Source organism: Pyrgilauda ruficollis, unplaced genomic scaffold (genome assembly GCF_017590135.1).
Source record: "Pyrgilauda ruficollis isolate IOZ18807 unplaced genomic scaffold, ASM1759013v1 scaffold16, whole genome shotgun sequence".
Lineage (NCBI taxonomy): Eukaryota > Metazoa > Chordata > Aves > Passeriformes > Passeridae > Pyrgilauda > Pyrgilauda ruficollis.
In genome coordinates this window covers 14,471,291-14,487,906 of record NW_024514764.1, presented here as the reverse complement: position 1 = coordinate 14,487,906, position 16,616 = coordinate 14,471,291, and the positions used below count along the sequence as shown (strand labels likewise).

The 16,616-nt window shown below is 46.4% G+C and overlaps 1 protein-coding gene across 5 annotated transcripts in view; it reads right to left on the bottom strand.

Annotated features, from left to right (window-relative positions):
• Positions 1 to 5,869, bottom strand: part of TBC1D24 (TBC1 domain family member 24) — a 35,369-nt gene extending 29,500 nt beyond the window's left edge. For all 5 annotated transcript variants that reach the window (XM_041462626.1, XM_041462624.1, XM_041462625.1 and 2 more), the window contains exon 1: positions 5,817 to 5,869. The gene's annotated coding sequence lies outside the window, so the exon portion shown is untranslated. The remainder of the gene's footprint in view (positions 1 to 5,816) is intronic.
• Positions 5,870 to 16,616: the final 10,747 nt, after the last annotated feature.

Genomic DNA, 16,616 nt, shown 5'->3' with positions numbered 1-16,616 from the left:
AATTTTCATCACAATATTCATATTTATCAAAAATACACCCACACAGATGACTGCTGGACATTCTCTCTTGAGAAAGGTTCAAAATATGAATGGTGCCATTCAACGTCTGTTCAGGAAACCAGCCAATGTCCCAATTCCCCATATAATCTTTAAAACAAAACAAAAAGACAATTTAGTCAAAACAATTCAAGTATCAGTGTGGATACTTATGCCAGTTTAATTCTTCTGTAAAATTAACTAATAATACATGTTTATAGTGGTTTAAGACCTCCTCAGTGAACATATAAAGCCTTAACGGGCAGTGCTGGAGAGCTTAAGGGGTACCTAAACTGGGAAACTTGTGGAAGCAGCAATAACCCTGGTGTAATGGAGCACACAAATCCTTAATCTATGCTGAGCCTGTGGAAATCACTACACACAGTTCTTGGATGTGTAGTAAGCAAATGGACATGTACACTTTACTCCTGCCAGCAGTTACCCCTACAACTTTATTCCAGGGGAGATCTGTGCTCCCATAATTTTAGCCAGCAGCTAAAAACAGGGTAGGGAAACCATATTATCTCAGACTATTTCATTATTGTCTACACTAAATATAAGGGCACAGCATTATTTTGTTGGAAAGCAAAAGCCAATTTACAGTAAGATGAACACATAAAAATTAGTTAAAGCTGTCATTTTACTCAGAATTTTATTTTCTTCCAGCTCTGCAAAACCCTACAGATTTTTTTCCTTTCTTCTGATGTTGCTCAGAAGAAAATCTTCCATAATCTGGTATGCCCTGTAATGGATTACCCTTTCCTGAAATCAAGTGGAGATTACCCTACACAGGGGAGATATTCAGACAGCAACTACATTTTACAAGCAAAGGAGAACCTAAGCTCAGCCAACAGCTCCATTTCAGGAAACTGGAACAACACATCGCTTTATTTTGGTACTTATTTCTGTCATCTTTCTAAACTTATGCTCTATTAAAAGAGTAGCAACAAACACTCCTGTGCAGCAGCAAAGGTACAGAAACAGCACCTCGTAATGAAAAACTGATGAGTGTGAAATCCCACACTAGTCCTGCATCAGTATGATTGTGATTTCAAAATCACAACAGATTAGTTGCCAAGTTTATAATCTTACTATTAGTGTACACTGTTAATCTTCTAGTCTTCCTGGGGAGAGAGCTTTGTGTGTTCTCTCTGAACAGCTACTGAGAGAACTGGCCCTGTCACAGAGTTCAGAATCCAGGGCACAGGTTTTACAGGAAGCTTTGGTGTGGAGGGTGCTCTGCACCCATGTGCTTCCTCTGAGCAAATTTGAAGGGATTTAACATACCTGACACACCTACTCCTCTCTCCAGTGGCACTGCACTGGCCAATACTTTCCAAGTCTCTCATCTGGAGGATACAGGCATATTGAAATGTAAACCAGGAGCAGGAATTCTGTCTCCACATCCACATTAGAAAACAAACATTTTCTTTATAGAATGAATATATTACAAAACAAAACTATTAAACAAAAATAATCCCAAAACTCCTCCACCACTCATACTAAAGTGCTTTTTATTAACCCTTACCTTAGGACTTGTGACTATACAGATCTTCTTACATCTTACTCCCTTCTGTTGGGTCTGTTTGTGAGGTGAAAAATAATCTGTAAAAATTAGACTATTTTAAACAGTGCACTGGGCAACACTGATATGCATCAGGTGCACCACTGACCTCCACACCTTAAAAAAAGTAAAAGTATCTGCATGCACAGCTTCCCACCTTCACTCCTGAAACTGTGCTATAGAAAACAAGGTGACAAATACCCTCACCAAAGAGAACAGCTAAATAACCAAATTATTAAAGTGCTTGCAGCATCAACAACTCATTTCATCCTCTAAAATCAGGATTACTACTTGTGGCAGCTGTGTCACAAATACTTTTAGCTCCCCCTATTCTCTACAGGATGTACAAAGTCTGCATTAAATAGGCAATCTCTGGAAAATGTCTCTCTTCCAAGGACTAACAGGTACTTGCTGCACAGGTACGCGATTTTGAAATTCCAGCTCTGCAGTGTTTGGATCACCAGTTCTGAAACAAATCCAACTATACTCTGATGATATGCAGTGGACTATGGGGTTAGAGCAGCTGATTTGCTGAGAGTTGATATCTGGCCTTTGTCCTGTTAGGTAGAAAAATTCAAACTAATCTGAACATTATTTTTCTTTTCAAAATGTTGATAGTGTAGCAGATTTGGCAACAACACAGTACAAGTTTTCTGAAACATAGTTATCGATTCAGGACAACCCCCAGGCAGGGAATAACGTGCTCTGACACCATGATTCAGAAGGCTGAACAAATGCTTTAATAAGCCATTCTATATTACACTATATTACTACTATCATACTAATACTATACTACTAAAGAAAAACCTGTGATCCTTACAGACAGTCACAACACAGCTTTGACCTAATTGGCCAATCAATCCAAACAACCACCATCAGAGTCCAATAACCAAATCACTCTTGGTAAACAATCTCCATAACACATTCCATATGTGCCAAACAGGAGCAGCAAGTAGAGGTAAGACTTGTCTTCCTTCTTCTTTCTTTGAGCTTTCTCACTGTTTTTCCCAGGAAAGATCCTGGGAGAGAGAATTATGTTTCTCTCTGTTCAAACAGTATTTAAATACCATACGCAGTCACTACACTTGTACTTGTGTATGATTTATTTCTCCTTTAAGTTGTTATCCCCATAAAAAATACCAAAATAATGCAGTGCTGAATTTTGGCAGCTACACCTAAGTTACACTTATTTGACAACATAATCAGGAGAGGGAGAAAGGGATTTACACTTACAGGGACTAAGTTTAGATTAGACATTGGGGAGAAATTCTTTCCTGCGAGGGTGGCGAGGCCCTGGCAGCCACAGAGAAGCTGTGGCTGCCCCTGGGTCCCTGGAAGTGTCCAAGGCCAGACTGGACAGGGCTTGGAGCACCCTGGGACAGTGGAAGGTGTCCCTACCCATGGCAGGGGGTGGAACTGGATGAGCCTTAAGGGCTGTGCCAAGCCAAACCACTCTGTGGTTCTTGCTGATGTAGCTGCCTACACTCTAAGCATCATTCAGCACACTCCTTAACACAGACATTGGCAGTGTCCTAGATTTCTCTTGAGTCTCCTTCCCAAGACAGTGGGAATCAACAGCTCATGGTCTTTTGCAACATTTCTGAAAGTCCAGGCAATTGTTCTCTAACTGCAGAAGTTTAAGCGGGAGGAGAAAAAATGAGTTATGTTAAAGCCTAAGAGTGTGAACACCACAGACACAAGCACTTCTGTATATTAAAGTCAGAGATTTTAAAACATTTGAGTCCAGAACAGGACCTCACCAGCACATACTCCCACCCACACATGTGGACTCCAAGCCAGTCAATCATTAATTATAGTGCAATAAGATTTATTTTTGTATCAGGTGACTGGTCAAGTACCAAAGCAGGAAATAGCTCAAGAACACCATTTCTGCAACAAAACCTACTGCACCTGCCAACACACCCCATTCAATTGTGTCAGACTATTGCAAATAAACCTGAAAATAAAGGCATCCCCAAATGAATTTGAGAGAAATTGTAGTTCTTTAGTTCTGATTCAAGGCTGTACAGACGGAATAAAAGGAGCTACTTTTCTCTCAGACCACTAACACAGTTTATCAATTTTGAGTGGTAACACACACGTATCTGTGCCTCAGCATGCAGCCACACAGCCCAACAGCAGCAGTTCCAGCTGCCTCTCCAACCTAACAGGGAGGGCAAGGGGAATTCTACAGAGCCAGAAGAACAGCAAGGACCTAAGTTATGGGATGTTACCAATAATGTGCTTGTCACTGGCTGTATGTGGCTTCAGCACTAAAGCAAAGGCACTTACGACCTAAACAAATGCCAGACAATACATACAATACAACAATAATGCCTAAACAATGCATTATCAGACTGCAATAACCTTGGCATTGGAGATGGTGAGACACCCGTGCAGTGTGGACTGGTTTGCTTTGCTTGCCTTAAATACAGAGACAGTTATTTCAGTACAGGGATAGCTTCTTTTCACATTTTTCTTTACAGTCCAAATAACAGGGTGATCAGAGGATGGAGGTCCTTAAAGATTTCAGCTTAACAGAACAAATAAGCAAATACAACCAAGGGGAGAAAACAAAGATCACAACAAAAGGAGTGAGCTGGGAAGAGCAGAGGTACTTAAATATGGGATGGATTCACAAACAGCCTGCTAGAAATATTTACTTGGCAGCACTTAGTCATTAACAGCAAAATCCCAAAAAACCCCAAACGAACAAACGCACCAGAAACACAGAACAAAACAAAACTCACAAAAACACCACCACCAAAAAAATCCCAAACAAAACAAAACAATAACCCCGCCAAAACAAACAAACAAACCCAAAAAGAAAACAGGGAGAAAGCTGTGTTTGAGTTAAAATTTCTGGCCGTGGGAACACGTGCAAACTTTCAAATATTAATAACAGAAAAGACTTTCATTACAAGGATTCCCAACAGCTAATTATTGTGCAATACTATCCACATCTGTTTTGAAAATTACAAAGGATATAAGTATCATGTATTGCTTGGAAGGAACAAAAAGTTACCATAAAATGTTGCTGGAATCCTTGAACTTATAAATTCCAGTTATAATTGCTGTTCCTGAGGAACTACCTTGGAGAAGTCTTTTGCAATAGCCTAAAAGCTAGTGATTACACACAGAAGGAAATTCCAACAACAGGGAATTCCCTGTTCTGGTAATACGGTGCCCTAGATTTTATCCATGTTATTTCTATGCTCTGGGTACTCCTGGGTGCTCTGAAAATCCTACCGGGATTTCCTCTAAGCCAGAAAAGCTCTCAGATGGTCTGGCTTCTTGTAGGAATTGAACATAAAAATACAAGGATTGAGATAGTACAGTTCAAAGGAGAAGGTCCCACTTTCCTCTCATCACAAGTACACAGCACCTAAGAGGTGTCATCACTCCTGCTGCCCGAATCAGCTGAGCATGCTGCATCCACCCGGCTATTGCTCGCTGTGTTCACAGGCCCAGAGAGGCTGGGGAGCATTTCGGCAAGCTCTAAATTTGGTGTTTGGTGGCTAAAAGTGTGCCAGCCCCAATATCCCAGCAGCAATTTCACTGAAGGATGGGCCGGAAAGATTAACGTGAAAACAAATTCACAACAAAATTCTACTTTCATTATAGAAATTTCAAAAACATTGCAGGCAGAGGGTGCAGAACACAAGTGCTGCGCTTAGAGAGCTCTCCCTGCGAAGATCCGCTGCCCGGCTGGGGGGTGGGCTGGCAGAATAGATGTAAACTGTGCGGGCCGGGGCGAGCGTCACCAGCGGTCAGAAGACCCTCTGAGGCACCGACCGGACCTGAGGCTCGCACAAGCCATCGGAACACCTTCCAGCCTCCCCGCATACCGAGCCAGCTCCCAGGCGCAGCCCAGAGCCCCCACGGTCGGCTCGCCGCGGGGACCAGCGCCCGCTCTCCGGGCACCGACACCCCTGGCGGTTCCGCCCTGGGTTCTGGAGCCCACGGACACACACAGCGGCTGGGGCCGCGCCCGAGCCTCCCCCGCAGTTGCTGCCTGGTCTCGCACGAGCACGCACGGCCAGCGACGCGCGGCCCGGACACGGGAGCCTGACGAAGGCCGGTCTCGGAGCCGGCCCCCTCCGGGACCCTCCCGGCCCCTCGCCAGAGGATGCTGCCGTGATGCCACCGCCGGACACCGAGTTTCATCCCCCTCGGTCGGCTCCTGGAGCCGCCCTCACCGCTGCCCCCGCCTCACCTCTCTCCGCCGCTCCGGGCCGCGTCCGGCAGGACCGGGGGCGCGAGCGGCCCCGCGCCTGCGCAGAGGGGGCGGCAGCAGTGGGACGGGCGCGCGCCCGCGGTTCTGCTGGGCCGCGCGGGCGCGCGCGGAGTGTCCTCGGGCCTGGGGCCGAGCGGGGCTGTGAGGCTGGTGAGGGGTTGTAAGGGGTGATGAGAGGCGGTGAGGGGCTATGAGGGGCTGTAAGGAGCGGTGAGGGGCTGTGAGGGCTGGTGAGGGCCTGTGAGGGACGATGGAGGGGTGGTGAGGGTGGCCGCGAGAGCTGATGAGAGTTTTGGAGGAACAGGAGGCTGCGAGGGGTCACAGTGAAGGACTGTGAGGGTGGTGCAGGCCAAAATTTAGGGAGTGTGAGGGGTGATGGGGACTGTGAGGAATGGTGGGTGTCAGTGAGGGGCAGTGTGGGGCAGACATGGTGGTTGCGGCAGTGTTGTGATAAGACTATGGAAATTTGGTGAAAAAGAAACCCCGTGTGAGCCAGCTGGTTGTTAGAGATCAGAGAGAGTGAGGGCAGCTGGGCTTAATCTCTTATTATAACCAGTTTGGCACTATAAGTGGTTGTGTTCAATAGGAACTTCCATGAGCACAGATTCTCAAACAGGGCATGTTCAACACTGAATCTGGTAATGTTCAATAAGAATTTCCACCATCACAGATTCATTAATAGTATGGTTTATTGAAGTGGCAGAAATACAAGGGGGAATGGAAAGGGCGAATAACTGTAAGGTAGTATGTTTTAATTAGATTTTCAGAAGTAATTCTTTACTCACAGGGTGGTGAAGCCCTGGTACAGATTTCCCAGAGCAGCTGTGGCTGCCCCTGGATCCCGGGAAGTGTCCAAGGCCAGGTTGGACAGGGTTTGGAGCAGCCTGGGACAGTGGGAGGTGTCCCTGCCATGGCAGGGGGTGGAACTGGATGAGCTCTGAAATCCCTTCCAACCCAAACCATTGTAATACTGTATGAAATACAGATTTGCAATTGCTGGATGGATGCACTAGCTGTGATAGAGATCTAACAGTAGCAGTAGTATAGTGTTAGCCCAGGTAATAATAATCATAATCATTTTATGTAGAAGGTTACAATGAATGCTGGGGAGGAGGGAAAGGAGACTAATTACCCATCAACTGATTCTGAGGTCCTTTTGGGTCTTCCTCCTAACTAAGTGAAAATGTTACCCTCCTTATATACAGCCCAATCTTAGCCCCCTGCTCCTTCTTCACATATAGCATGATCTAAGCTCAGAGCAATGTAATACAGTAATATATGTGGGACTAAGGTTTTTAATGAAGGCATTAGCATATGCAGGGTTTGTTGGAAGCTTTTTGGTTTTTTTTTTTCTATTTTTTTTTAATTTTTTTTTTTTTTTTTGTGTTCTTTGGAGTTCTGGTCATACAACTTCAGAGCGAAAGCAGTACCATTGCATTTCCACAGGACGTGCTCCTTCAGGGCCTTTCGTGACGTCAGCTATGCAGCTCTCCTTCCACAGAGATAACACAGAGGGTACACAGCATACCCCGTAGATATTAAGCCTCAGCCCTTGTTTGGCTCCTCGGTCATCATCCCACAGAAAGCAGTGCTGCGTGAGGAGAACTTGGGCTGTGCTTCTGCCCTGGGCCCTGGGAAAAGCTCAGTGCAGATGTTAGAAACAATTGCTGCTTTAGGAAAGCTTTAGAATTGGCTACTTTTGTGCTCAGTAACAATATGTCTGTTTTTTTTTTTTTTTTTTTTGCCAAGCCTACAATGGCCAAGACAGAAAATGGTTCATTTTAAAGATGAAGGATTTCCCTAGTGTTTATTTGACTTGGCTTGGCAGCAGTGCTCTGTTTATGACTGGATAAATAACTGCCACATTAAAGATTATTAACTAGCAATGCTTCAGTGGCCAATAAAGCACTAATCTTTTATATGGTGTTGTATATGTACACAGCTTGGTACGGCTGGATCTTGCCAAAGAGATAACAAATCCCTTACCTGGAAGGTTTACAATCTAAAGGAAACCACAAAGGACCACAAGGAAAGTACTAAACATGATAATGAAACATAAAATACACGGAGGACTTGGAGCCATTTGCAGCTGCATTTTAAACAGGGTCTTGGGTGTTTTATATTTACCTTAAAGCTCCTGGGCAGAGAGGCAAGATAAAATCCTAGGTTTGGGTTGGAAGGACCTCAAAGCCTATCCAGTCCCACCCTGTCCTGGGCAGGGACATCTTCCATTAGACCAGATTGCTCCAAGCCCTGTCCAACACTTCCTTGAACACTTGAACAGGTATGGAGCAGCCACAGCATCTCTGGGCAGCCTGTGCCAGGGCCTCATCACCCTCACTGAATAAACCTTTTCCTAATATCTGGTCTAAATCTCCCCTATTTCAGTTTAAAACCATCCCCCCTTTTCCTGACACTACAGGGCCTGCTGAAAAGCCTGTCCTCACCTTTCTTGCAGACCCCTGTTAAGTCCTGCAGACAGACTCAGCGACCACTGTGCTGTGACAGATGGTCAGTGGGGTCTTGGGCTATGCTGCCTCTGCTGGTGGCCAGGCAGGGCAGCCCCACTGCTCCAAAGCAGGCCTAACCTCCAAACTGGGAAGCAGTAAGCAGTCCCTGTAATGTGCTTCCTTTAAGGCTTCCTTGTGACTGGCTAATGCTGTTGTGGACACCGATGGACTCATGTCATGGAGCATGAGAGCCATTTGCAGAAGCTGATGAGAAATAATTTGTTTATCCAAATATAAATTAGAAATATAACACATTATTTTATATTCACTTGTGTTTGATTCTGCAGGGTCCTAGAGGACACTTCCACCCATGCAAAGCATTATGTTCCTTGTGCTAAATGAAGCTGAGCTAACAAGGAAAGCAGGTTTAAAAGAGGATGAAAGTGGATGGAGAGGTGGGAGGACAGAGATAAGTGTTGGCAGCATTTGCTAAGGTTTTGTAGGAGGATGGAAAGCTTTCATCTGTCTTCAGCATTTATAGATCCTCTCACTGTAGTATGTGAGACATGTATTTTGCATACTTGGGCTCATGGTGCCCCTCTGAGGTAAAGCAGTACTGGTATTCTCACGTCCCTCCCAGGAAACTGCGGCAGAGACAATGTGTTCACATGGGAAAAAGAAGCTGGGGATTGACAGGCTTTGGAGAAGCAAGAGCAGGAACAGGGAGAGGGACGAGACTCTCAGAGTTTCTCTCCTGAAATGTGAGCCATTATCGAAGCTGAACATACTGTTTAGCCAGACAGTTGTTCTCAGTGTTCTGAAAGTAGGAATAATTGAAGGCTCTCTCTGAACTTCTGTCCTGATGCTCAGTGGTGCCTTATTGAGAGATGATTTAGGAGTATAATGGTGACTAAAGCCTCTGCGTTGCCTGGTGGTTTTACCTAATTCTGGTACTCTGGGTGCAGTAAGGGGATAGAGTTCAAGGAGGCAGAGATAAGATAAAGGGCACAGAGATAAGGTCAGTGTGGGGAAATCTTTCAGGAGAGGGGCCTGCGTGAATGCATGATAAAAGGAGACAGCAGTCTGTGGATTTTGGTGAAAATGGCAGATGATACGGGTAGAGTGGATGTAAAACTTTGGAGGCTGCATGGCTATAGGAGTAATCTCCGCCAACCTGTGTTCAGGCTGTTGGACTGTCTGTGGCTGTGAGAGAGAGGGTGAAGACCTTGCTTGAGTAGCTGGCTGATGACTGGTGGAAAACATATCTGAATGCATCTACTCGTCTTCCTGGAGGAAGATGTTCATTGCTGGCAGTTTTACAGAAGCCAAGGAATGCCAAGGCTCTCTGAGTCCTAAACCCTGCAGTGGTTCAAATAAAGAGAAAGGCCCAGTGAGCCCCTGGGCATGGAAGCCAGTGTCTACAGAGGCTTTTGAGGGATGAAAGAAAGTTCTTTTTTAATATCTAACTAGTTTCCAGAGTTTTGAAACTTTCACGTAGCATGAAATAAAGTAATTCTGCAAGTGCAGTGTTGGCTGAAGCCTGTGACCTTTGGGTTTGTGCCTTGATGGTGGCTTCTCTCTCTGTTCTCTGAAGAATGAGAACAAGTGAGCTCATATTGAACCATTCCTTTATGTGGGAATGCTATTCCCCCTGAACATATGTTTTCCAGAACCTACAGGAACAGAAATTTCTCTTCTATGTACAGTTGTATAGCTCACATTTTCTTATGAAACCAGGCTGGAGTTATGGACTAGGCACTGGATGTAATGGAGGCTTTTTGACAGGGGCTGTGGAGGGCTTGGAAAGCTGGATTGGGAAACATGAAAGCAAGAAAAGAAAAGCAAGTGAGGAATGGCTAAGTGGATAGAATGATCCATCACATGAGACCTATCCTCATGTGTGTCCTACAGCCTTGGAGAGATTTGGACTGGTAATGTGGGCAGAGGAGCAGCTGGAGAATCATCAGAGAATGCCAGGAAGCACAGAAGGGTCTTAGGCCAAAACCTAAGCTGGGCTAGTAAAACAGTGGTTTTGCTGGCCCTGCAGCAATGAGATTTGCCCTGGGCTGCTTGCATGGGAAGCTGATAAGGCTCGGCAAAGTCTGACCTCCTGTGGGTAAAACTGGGAATTACTAGGGGATAATGAAGCAATTTTTTTTTCCTATCACGTGCCAGCATCTTAATGAGAGGTTTGCTCAGTGATGTGGATCACTTCTCATCCACTTCCAGCAGCCAGACGTGGCTCTGCCCCTCTAGATGAGCTGCTGATGCTACTCCTGGCAATGTAGGTGAGGCCAATGGTCCCTAAACTGGGAGAGTGCTGGTGGATTTTTTAATGACACAAAAGGAATGTGGTAATGAAGGCAGCCAAGCATTTCTCTGCAAGAAGTACTTGGTGGACACTGTGTTTTCCATTTGGTTGGATGGGTTGCAGCCACCTTTCCCTGTTGTCCCTTCCCCAACTCTGGCAGCTCTTGCCTTTTAGGGGTGAGCAGTCACATTGTACCATGAATGTGACACGTTGTCTTCTGGTACTGGGTGATCCTCTTGGTGTGGAGAGAGGATTTGTGAGAAAGGAATTAGCAGTTTCCCTTTAAGATGACTTTAATCCCCCTCCTCCATGAGGAGACTGCAATGATTTGTAGTACATTCCCAGCATATTGCACCAGGATATTGTATTCCATATTGTATTCCATATTGTATTCCAGAGTGGGATGTTGCTTGTTAGGATCCAGCTTTGGCTGCAGGTGCTGCTGTGGTGTTCCATACCTGGTAGGGTCCAGTCCACAGAGATTCCTCTGGCTATTGGGCATCTCTGGAGCACTCTTACCAACTCTTGACTCTGGAGAAGAATTCATTGCGGTAGGATCTTGCACATGACAGTTTTCCTCCCCCCATATGGTGCCTGCCTGATGATCTGTGGGATCTTAGGGAATGACTAATAATCCAAGGGCTTTTCCTGGGAAGGTGATTCTGAAGGAGTTTGATTTATTCTAAGTGCAGGTGTATCTTATAAGCACCAGGGACTGTTGGTCAGTCATGTGCTACAGACATGGATAGATAATGAAATCTTGCTTAATTTATGCCCTGCACTGTATTTGATGTTGTCTTGATCCCTTTCTTTCCCCCACACTCCACTGCACCAGCTCAAACACAGCACTGCCTTTTCACAGGAGGCTCATTGGCTTTCATCAGGCAAAGCAGGAACTTTTTTTTGGAATTGGCGTCCCTCATGGTAATATGTTTCTGGGCTCCTGGCTCTGGGTCTTCAGGGTCTCTGGTGCATTTACCTCATAGTGTGATTGAGCAGCAGCAGTGAGGGACCTGCAGAGTTCACAGCAAAGGTAGCTGGACAAGTAAGTTCAAAACCAGGCTGTGATCCCATGGATCTGCTTTTTAGAGACCTGAGAATAGGCTGAACCTCCTGGTGAAGGATAAGAGAGTGTGGTGCCCAGACAGCCTCTGCCTGGAGAGGGATCTTGTCTGTCCCAGCCAAACAGCCAGGGCAGGCATAGCTCTCAAGAGGGCTTTACACCAAAATCCCTGGCACTGGGTGCTCTCAGGCCTGCCTGTGTTTTCCTCTAAGGCAAAGCAGAACCTGCAATTAGTGTTTCCAGAAGGTGTGAAATAGAGCTGGAGGAAAAGCAGACTTGGTGGTGATCTGGCCCAGGCCTGATCCTTGCAGCCTTCATACCTGTGCTGGAGCGTGAATTGCTACTCTGTGCTGGTGCCCCTCACCCCTCTGCAAACTCTGTTTTCATTAGCGTGTGCTCTTTGGTTAAGGACCCTTTTCACTTCCAGCTGAACAAACACTTTCCATCGCATGTAAAATCCAGCTTGGTGCTAATAGGCATCTCCCCCACCTTCCTCCCTCCCCTTTACCACCTTTTCTGCAGTTGGCAGGACAAAAAAGTGTCGCTATTACCTGACTTATTATCAGCATGGAACTGTGATTTATGACATATGCTTGGTAGAGTGCCACACTGAAAACATTTATGGCCCTCTTTGAGTCCTGCGGGGTGGTGGGGAGAGCAATGGCTGTGGAGAGGAAGCCAGTTGTTCCACCCTTGCAAAATACAGCACAGTCCAAAGGCTTCCTCTGCCTTCTGACAGCAGCACTGTGGGCAGTAGGCTCAGCACCCTGCTCTGCCGATGTCAGTGGGTTGAGACACCAGTGCTCAGAACAGATGCAAGGTTTTTCTGTCCTTTGGAAACACACAGTTTCTCCCTTGGGAAATTTATTGAACTCCCTATCTTTATTGCTTTTAGTTCTGTACAATCTTACCCCTCAGGCAGGATCTCAGAACCTGCCTTCCTCATGTTCCTCATATGAGTGTCACCTCCTCTTTCCTCCCCAGGCTTCAAGTCCCTGTTCTCTCATGGGATGGTCTGCAGCAGCTGCCCTATGTGCAGCAGGTCAAGCACAGGAGCTGTGAAAGGCAGGCATTACAGTAGGACAGCTACCGTCCAGCAACCAGGTTCACGGTCTGTCTGAAGGAAACAACCTGATCGTTTAGTTCTCCATGTCTGGATTTGAGCTGAAATTGTGCTGTGGAGAGAAGGGGGCAAATGAATTGTCATTGCTGTATGTGGGCTAGATTTGAATAGCAATGTAAGGGGCAAGGGAAAGTCCTGGCAGCAGTGACTTTTTCAGTGACTGAAGAGAGATTTATGAGAAATGAGACTTTATATCCAAGTCTTGAGATGAATGGTATGGAAATTTGGCATGGGAAAGAGTTTTTTACACTGGGCTATTTGCTGATAACTGAAAAGTTAATGCTGACTGTTGAGCTCCTCTCAGGAAAACACCATCATTCATCTTTCAGAGGTATTTGGAGCTTGGCTGTCTGCTCTGTCCGCTTGTTGTGTTTCAAAGGATGGGAGCAGAGATCATCCAAACCATTTCCCAGTTTCAGGAGCACACTTTCCCTGGAGCTGCTCGTTTAGAAGGAGCATTTGCTTGGCCTGCAGTGAGGCAGGCTCTCTGTACACTGTGGGGAAGGATCACATGGCAGTTTGTCCTCTTTCTTTGGTTCAGGCTTTGCCAGCTGCTGGGTGAGAAGTAGGTCTCTGCAGCCCTCTGCTTCAACAGTGCCATGTGTGCATCCATGTGCTGGAGCTAAAGGAGATGTTCTGGCTGGGCTTGAGTCCTGGAGGCTCTCTGCTACTTGATGTCTGAAGGTTTGCAAGGTAAAGCCTTGGGAGCTGGGTGACATAAGGAGATGTGTGAAGCCCACAATGCCAAGCTAATGGTGCTTCCAGAGTCATCATCCTAGCTGCTGTTATTTCTGCATATCTTGTCCAAAGGGTCTCAAGGCTGAGGGTTTGGTCTGGGAGAATGCCTTGAGCTGGAGTTGCCTCATTCCTGCTGTGGTTGGACAGAATGTGTGTTTTGGATGGCATTTATTTCCCCAAACAGCAGCTATGTAGAAGTTTGACATCTGGTGTAATTTTGTCCTCTGAGCTCCATCTGTCTTGCGCAGTGGGGAGAGACTGAAGCCTCCCATGAGTGAATCAGCTCATTTTGTCTTAAGCACTGTTGGGTGGAGCAGGTTGCTCTGGAGCTGATTCTGCTTTTTCTCACTGGAGCTTAGATATTTTGGTGCCAAACTGGGTGCTAAAATCAGAGATGAAAACCCTTTCACTTTTTGTGTGAGGGAGGGCTGGTGGGAAGCTCACATAGTCTGTGGGGTCTAAGCCACCTTTAAGCCTTGTTCTGTTGACTGAGTTCCAGACACCCCATACCCAGGTCAAATCTCTACCTGGATCCCATAAAGAGCCCCCCTTTCTCAGATGGTGAGAAGCAAATGTGTGGTGCTGGATTCTGCTGAAAACAGGGAAGAACCACAATCTTGAAAGGTTTCTCAGTGTCCTGCAGGGTGAAAGCAGTTTAGCTGACATTAAACCTCTGCTGGGTGCAAGGTTGTTCGGTGGGAAAAGGTGGGGGAAAATGGCAAAAAATGGCAACCTGTCTTAAGAGAGTTCACTGTATGTGCACCTGATAAAAATCATAACATGGGATCGAGTTTCTTCTCTGCTTTCTTGGCTTTTGGCATGCATAGCCAAGCTCTGGCAGGCAGGGCAAATTTCCTTCTCCCTGGGGTAATTAAAAAAGACCATTTCCCCATTTAAAGAGTGAGATGGAGGTGAAGATGGAAAGGGGAGCTGAGCCAGGCAGTGGGCAAGCCCTGCCCACACTGCTGCACGAGTTAGTAGAGCCATGGCTCTCCCACCCCCACCACTTTTCACGGCGTTAGGCACGTGGGATTGAGGGGAGCTGGATGGGTATGAAAGCAAACACACATCTGGAAGTTCCTCCAGTTAATTGGGCAATTATTCATACCATTCTTGCTGGAAGCAGCCTGCTACTGCTGAGCCAAGACCAACAACAACAGACTGTGGGCGTACTTCATCCCTGCTTGGAGTGGGGAGGCTTGTGTGGCAAGGTGGGGCTGCAGAGGGCAAGTTACGCAGTGAGGGCATGCACCCACTGCTCCTGGGCTGCTCTGCTTGGCTATAGAGGTGTGTGGGGAAGCCCTGGAGACCCTGATGTGGTGAGATGCTTGGGAAGCACTTGCTTCACAGTGCATGTGGACCCCAGGTGGGGAGGGGGAAGCTGCTGCTCTGGAGCAGCATGAGAACCCAAGTCAACCTGTGCTGGGTTTTTTTAGGAGCTTGGCAGGCTGTGGTGTTGGTGAAGGTAGTCCAGACCCAGCTGTACTCTGTAGCACTTTACTCCTCGTAAATAACGGATTCACTGCCATTTCTGCCCAGCTCCCACCTGAGTGAGGTTCTGGCAGCTCATGTTCACCTTTTCCATCCCTCCTTCTTTACCTTCCTCACATCCTTGGTTCCTTCTTAGTCTGACAGCAATGTATCTGGATATCCCCATTCCCTGCCTGTTTTCTGGTACAGATGCTGTGTAGCATCTGTACCAGATGCAGGGCTAGATGGCCTTGTTCATTCCCCAGGATTTGCCTGTGAGATGGAAGCTGGGAGTGACCAGCTCAGTCTGAGTGGCTTTCCCTATGACAGAGTTGACAGGCCTCAGCAGATCCTCAGGGAGATGATGTTCAGGACACCTTGGACACCATAAGCCTTGAAGAGTTGTCTCTCCTTCTTCTCATCTCTGTATCTGGTGGGATATAGGGTTGCTCCTGAGGCTGCATTCTCTGGGATTATATATGAGTGTGACAGACCACATCTTGAAAGCGTTTCCCTGGAACTGTGGCTGACTGCTCTTTGAGTGCTTTGCCATTCCCTCGTTGCTGCCGAAGCCCACAGGAAGCCTTCCCCTTCCAGCAGAATCTCTTGATTGATAAAAACAATCCCCTTCTCTCAAACTGTGCCTGCTGCACAAGCTGGGGGTGCTGTGTTTGGCCCATCTGCTTCCCACTTTGCCTGAGAGCACATATCTGGCACTAGGAGTCATTGTGGCAGCCTCAGAAGTGCAGGCTGTGCTGGGCGCAACCAGCATAATTGGAGCCAGCTCCAGCCAAGCCCAGCTGGGATGTGAAAGGAGAAGAATTCCCGTGGTTCCCTCTTTCCTTGTCTTTTTGCCTCTGCCATGAGATGGGTCTTCTCTAAAGAAGAAATTTATTGCCATTAACTCAAGATCTTCCTTAGGATAACATAAATCAGACAGACAGTTTGGCTCCAGGATGAACGTGCAAACGTAAGCAAGGCTGGAGTGGGTCACGCCATGGAGCCATCAAGTACAGGGTTTTCTCCACAGCATCACTGGAGTAAGTGCTGTAGGAAAAGGCTGGAAACAATGCATGCATGGCATGTGCTATCTTGCCTCTTCTCTGATGGTCCATGGATGTGGTGAAAGGTTTATCTAGTGGGTGATCAGCAAATATTTTGTATCTTTGTCCATTTTTGAAGTGTCTTAGATGGTGCTAACTCAGAAAGGCTTGGGGATGTAAAGTTCTCTGCATGAACTTCAGTAGTGGTCTCAAAAGTACTGTGAGGACATCTCAGCATCAAAAAACACTGTAGAGAGGGAAGCATGATTCCTAGTTTTACAGGAGGGAGTGAAGAATTTAAATGACTTATCCAAAATTTCAGTAGGAATCCTTAACAGAGTGTGGTGTTGAAACCAGATTCTCAGACTCCTGTAACTGTTCAGCTTTCCTCTTTGATAATCACCCACACAGAGATCTAAGTTAGGATTGGAACTTACCCTCGAGCTAATGCAGAAATAAACCTAACTGAAGGGAAAGCCTTCCTCACTGTCCAGCTGGATGACTGTACTGTAGAAGGAGGACATTGCCAGGTGGAGAGGCCAACCAACAAACCTGCTTTGTCAAGGATTAGGAAATGGAAA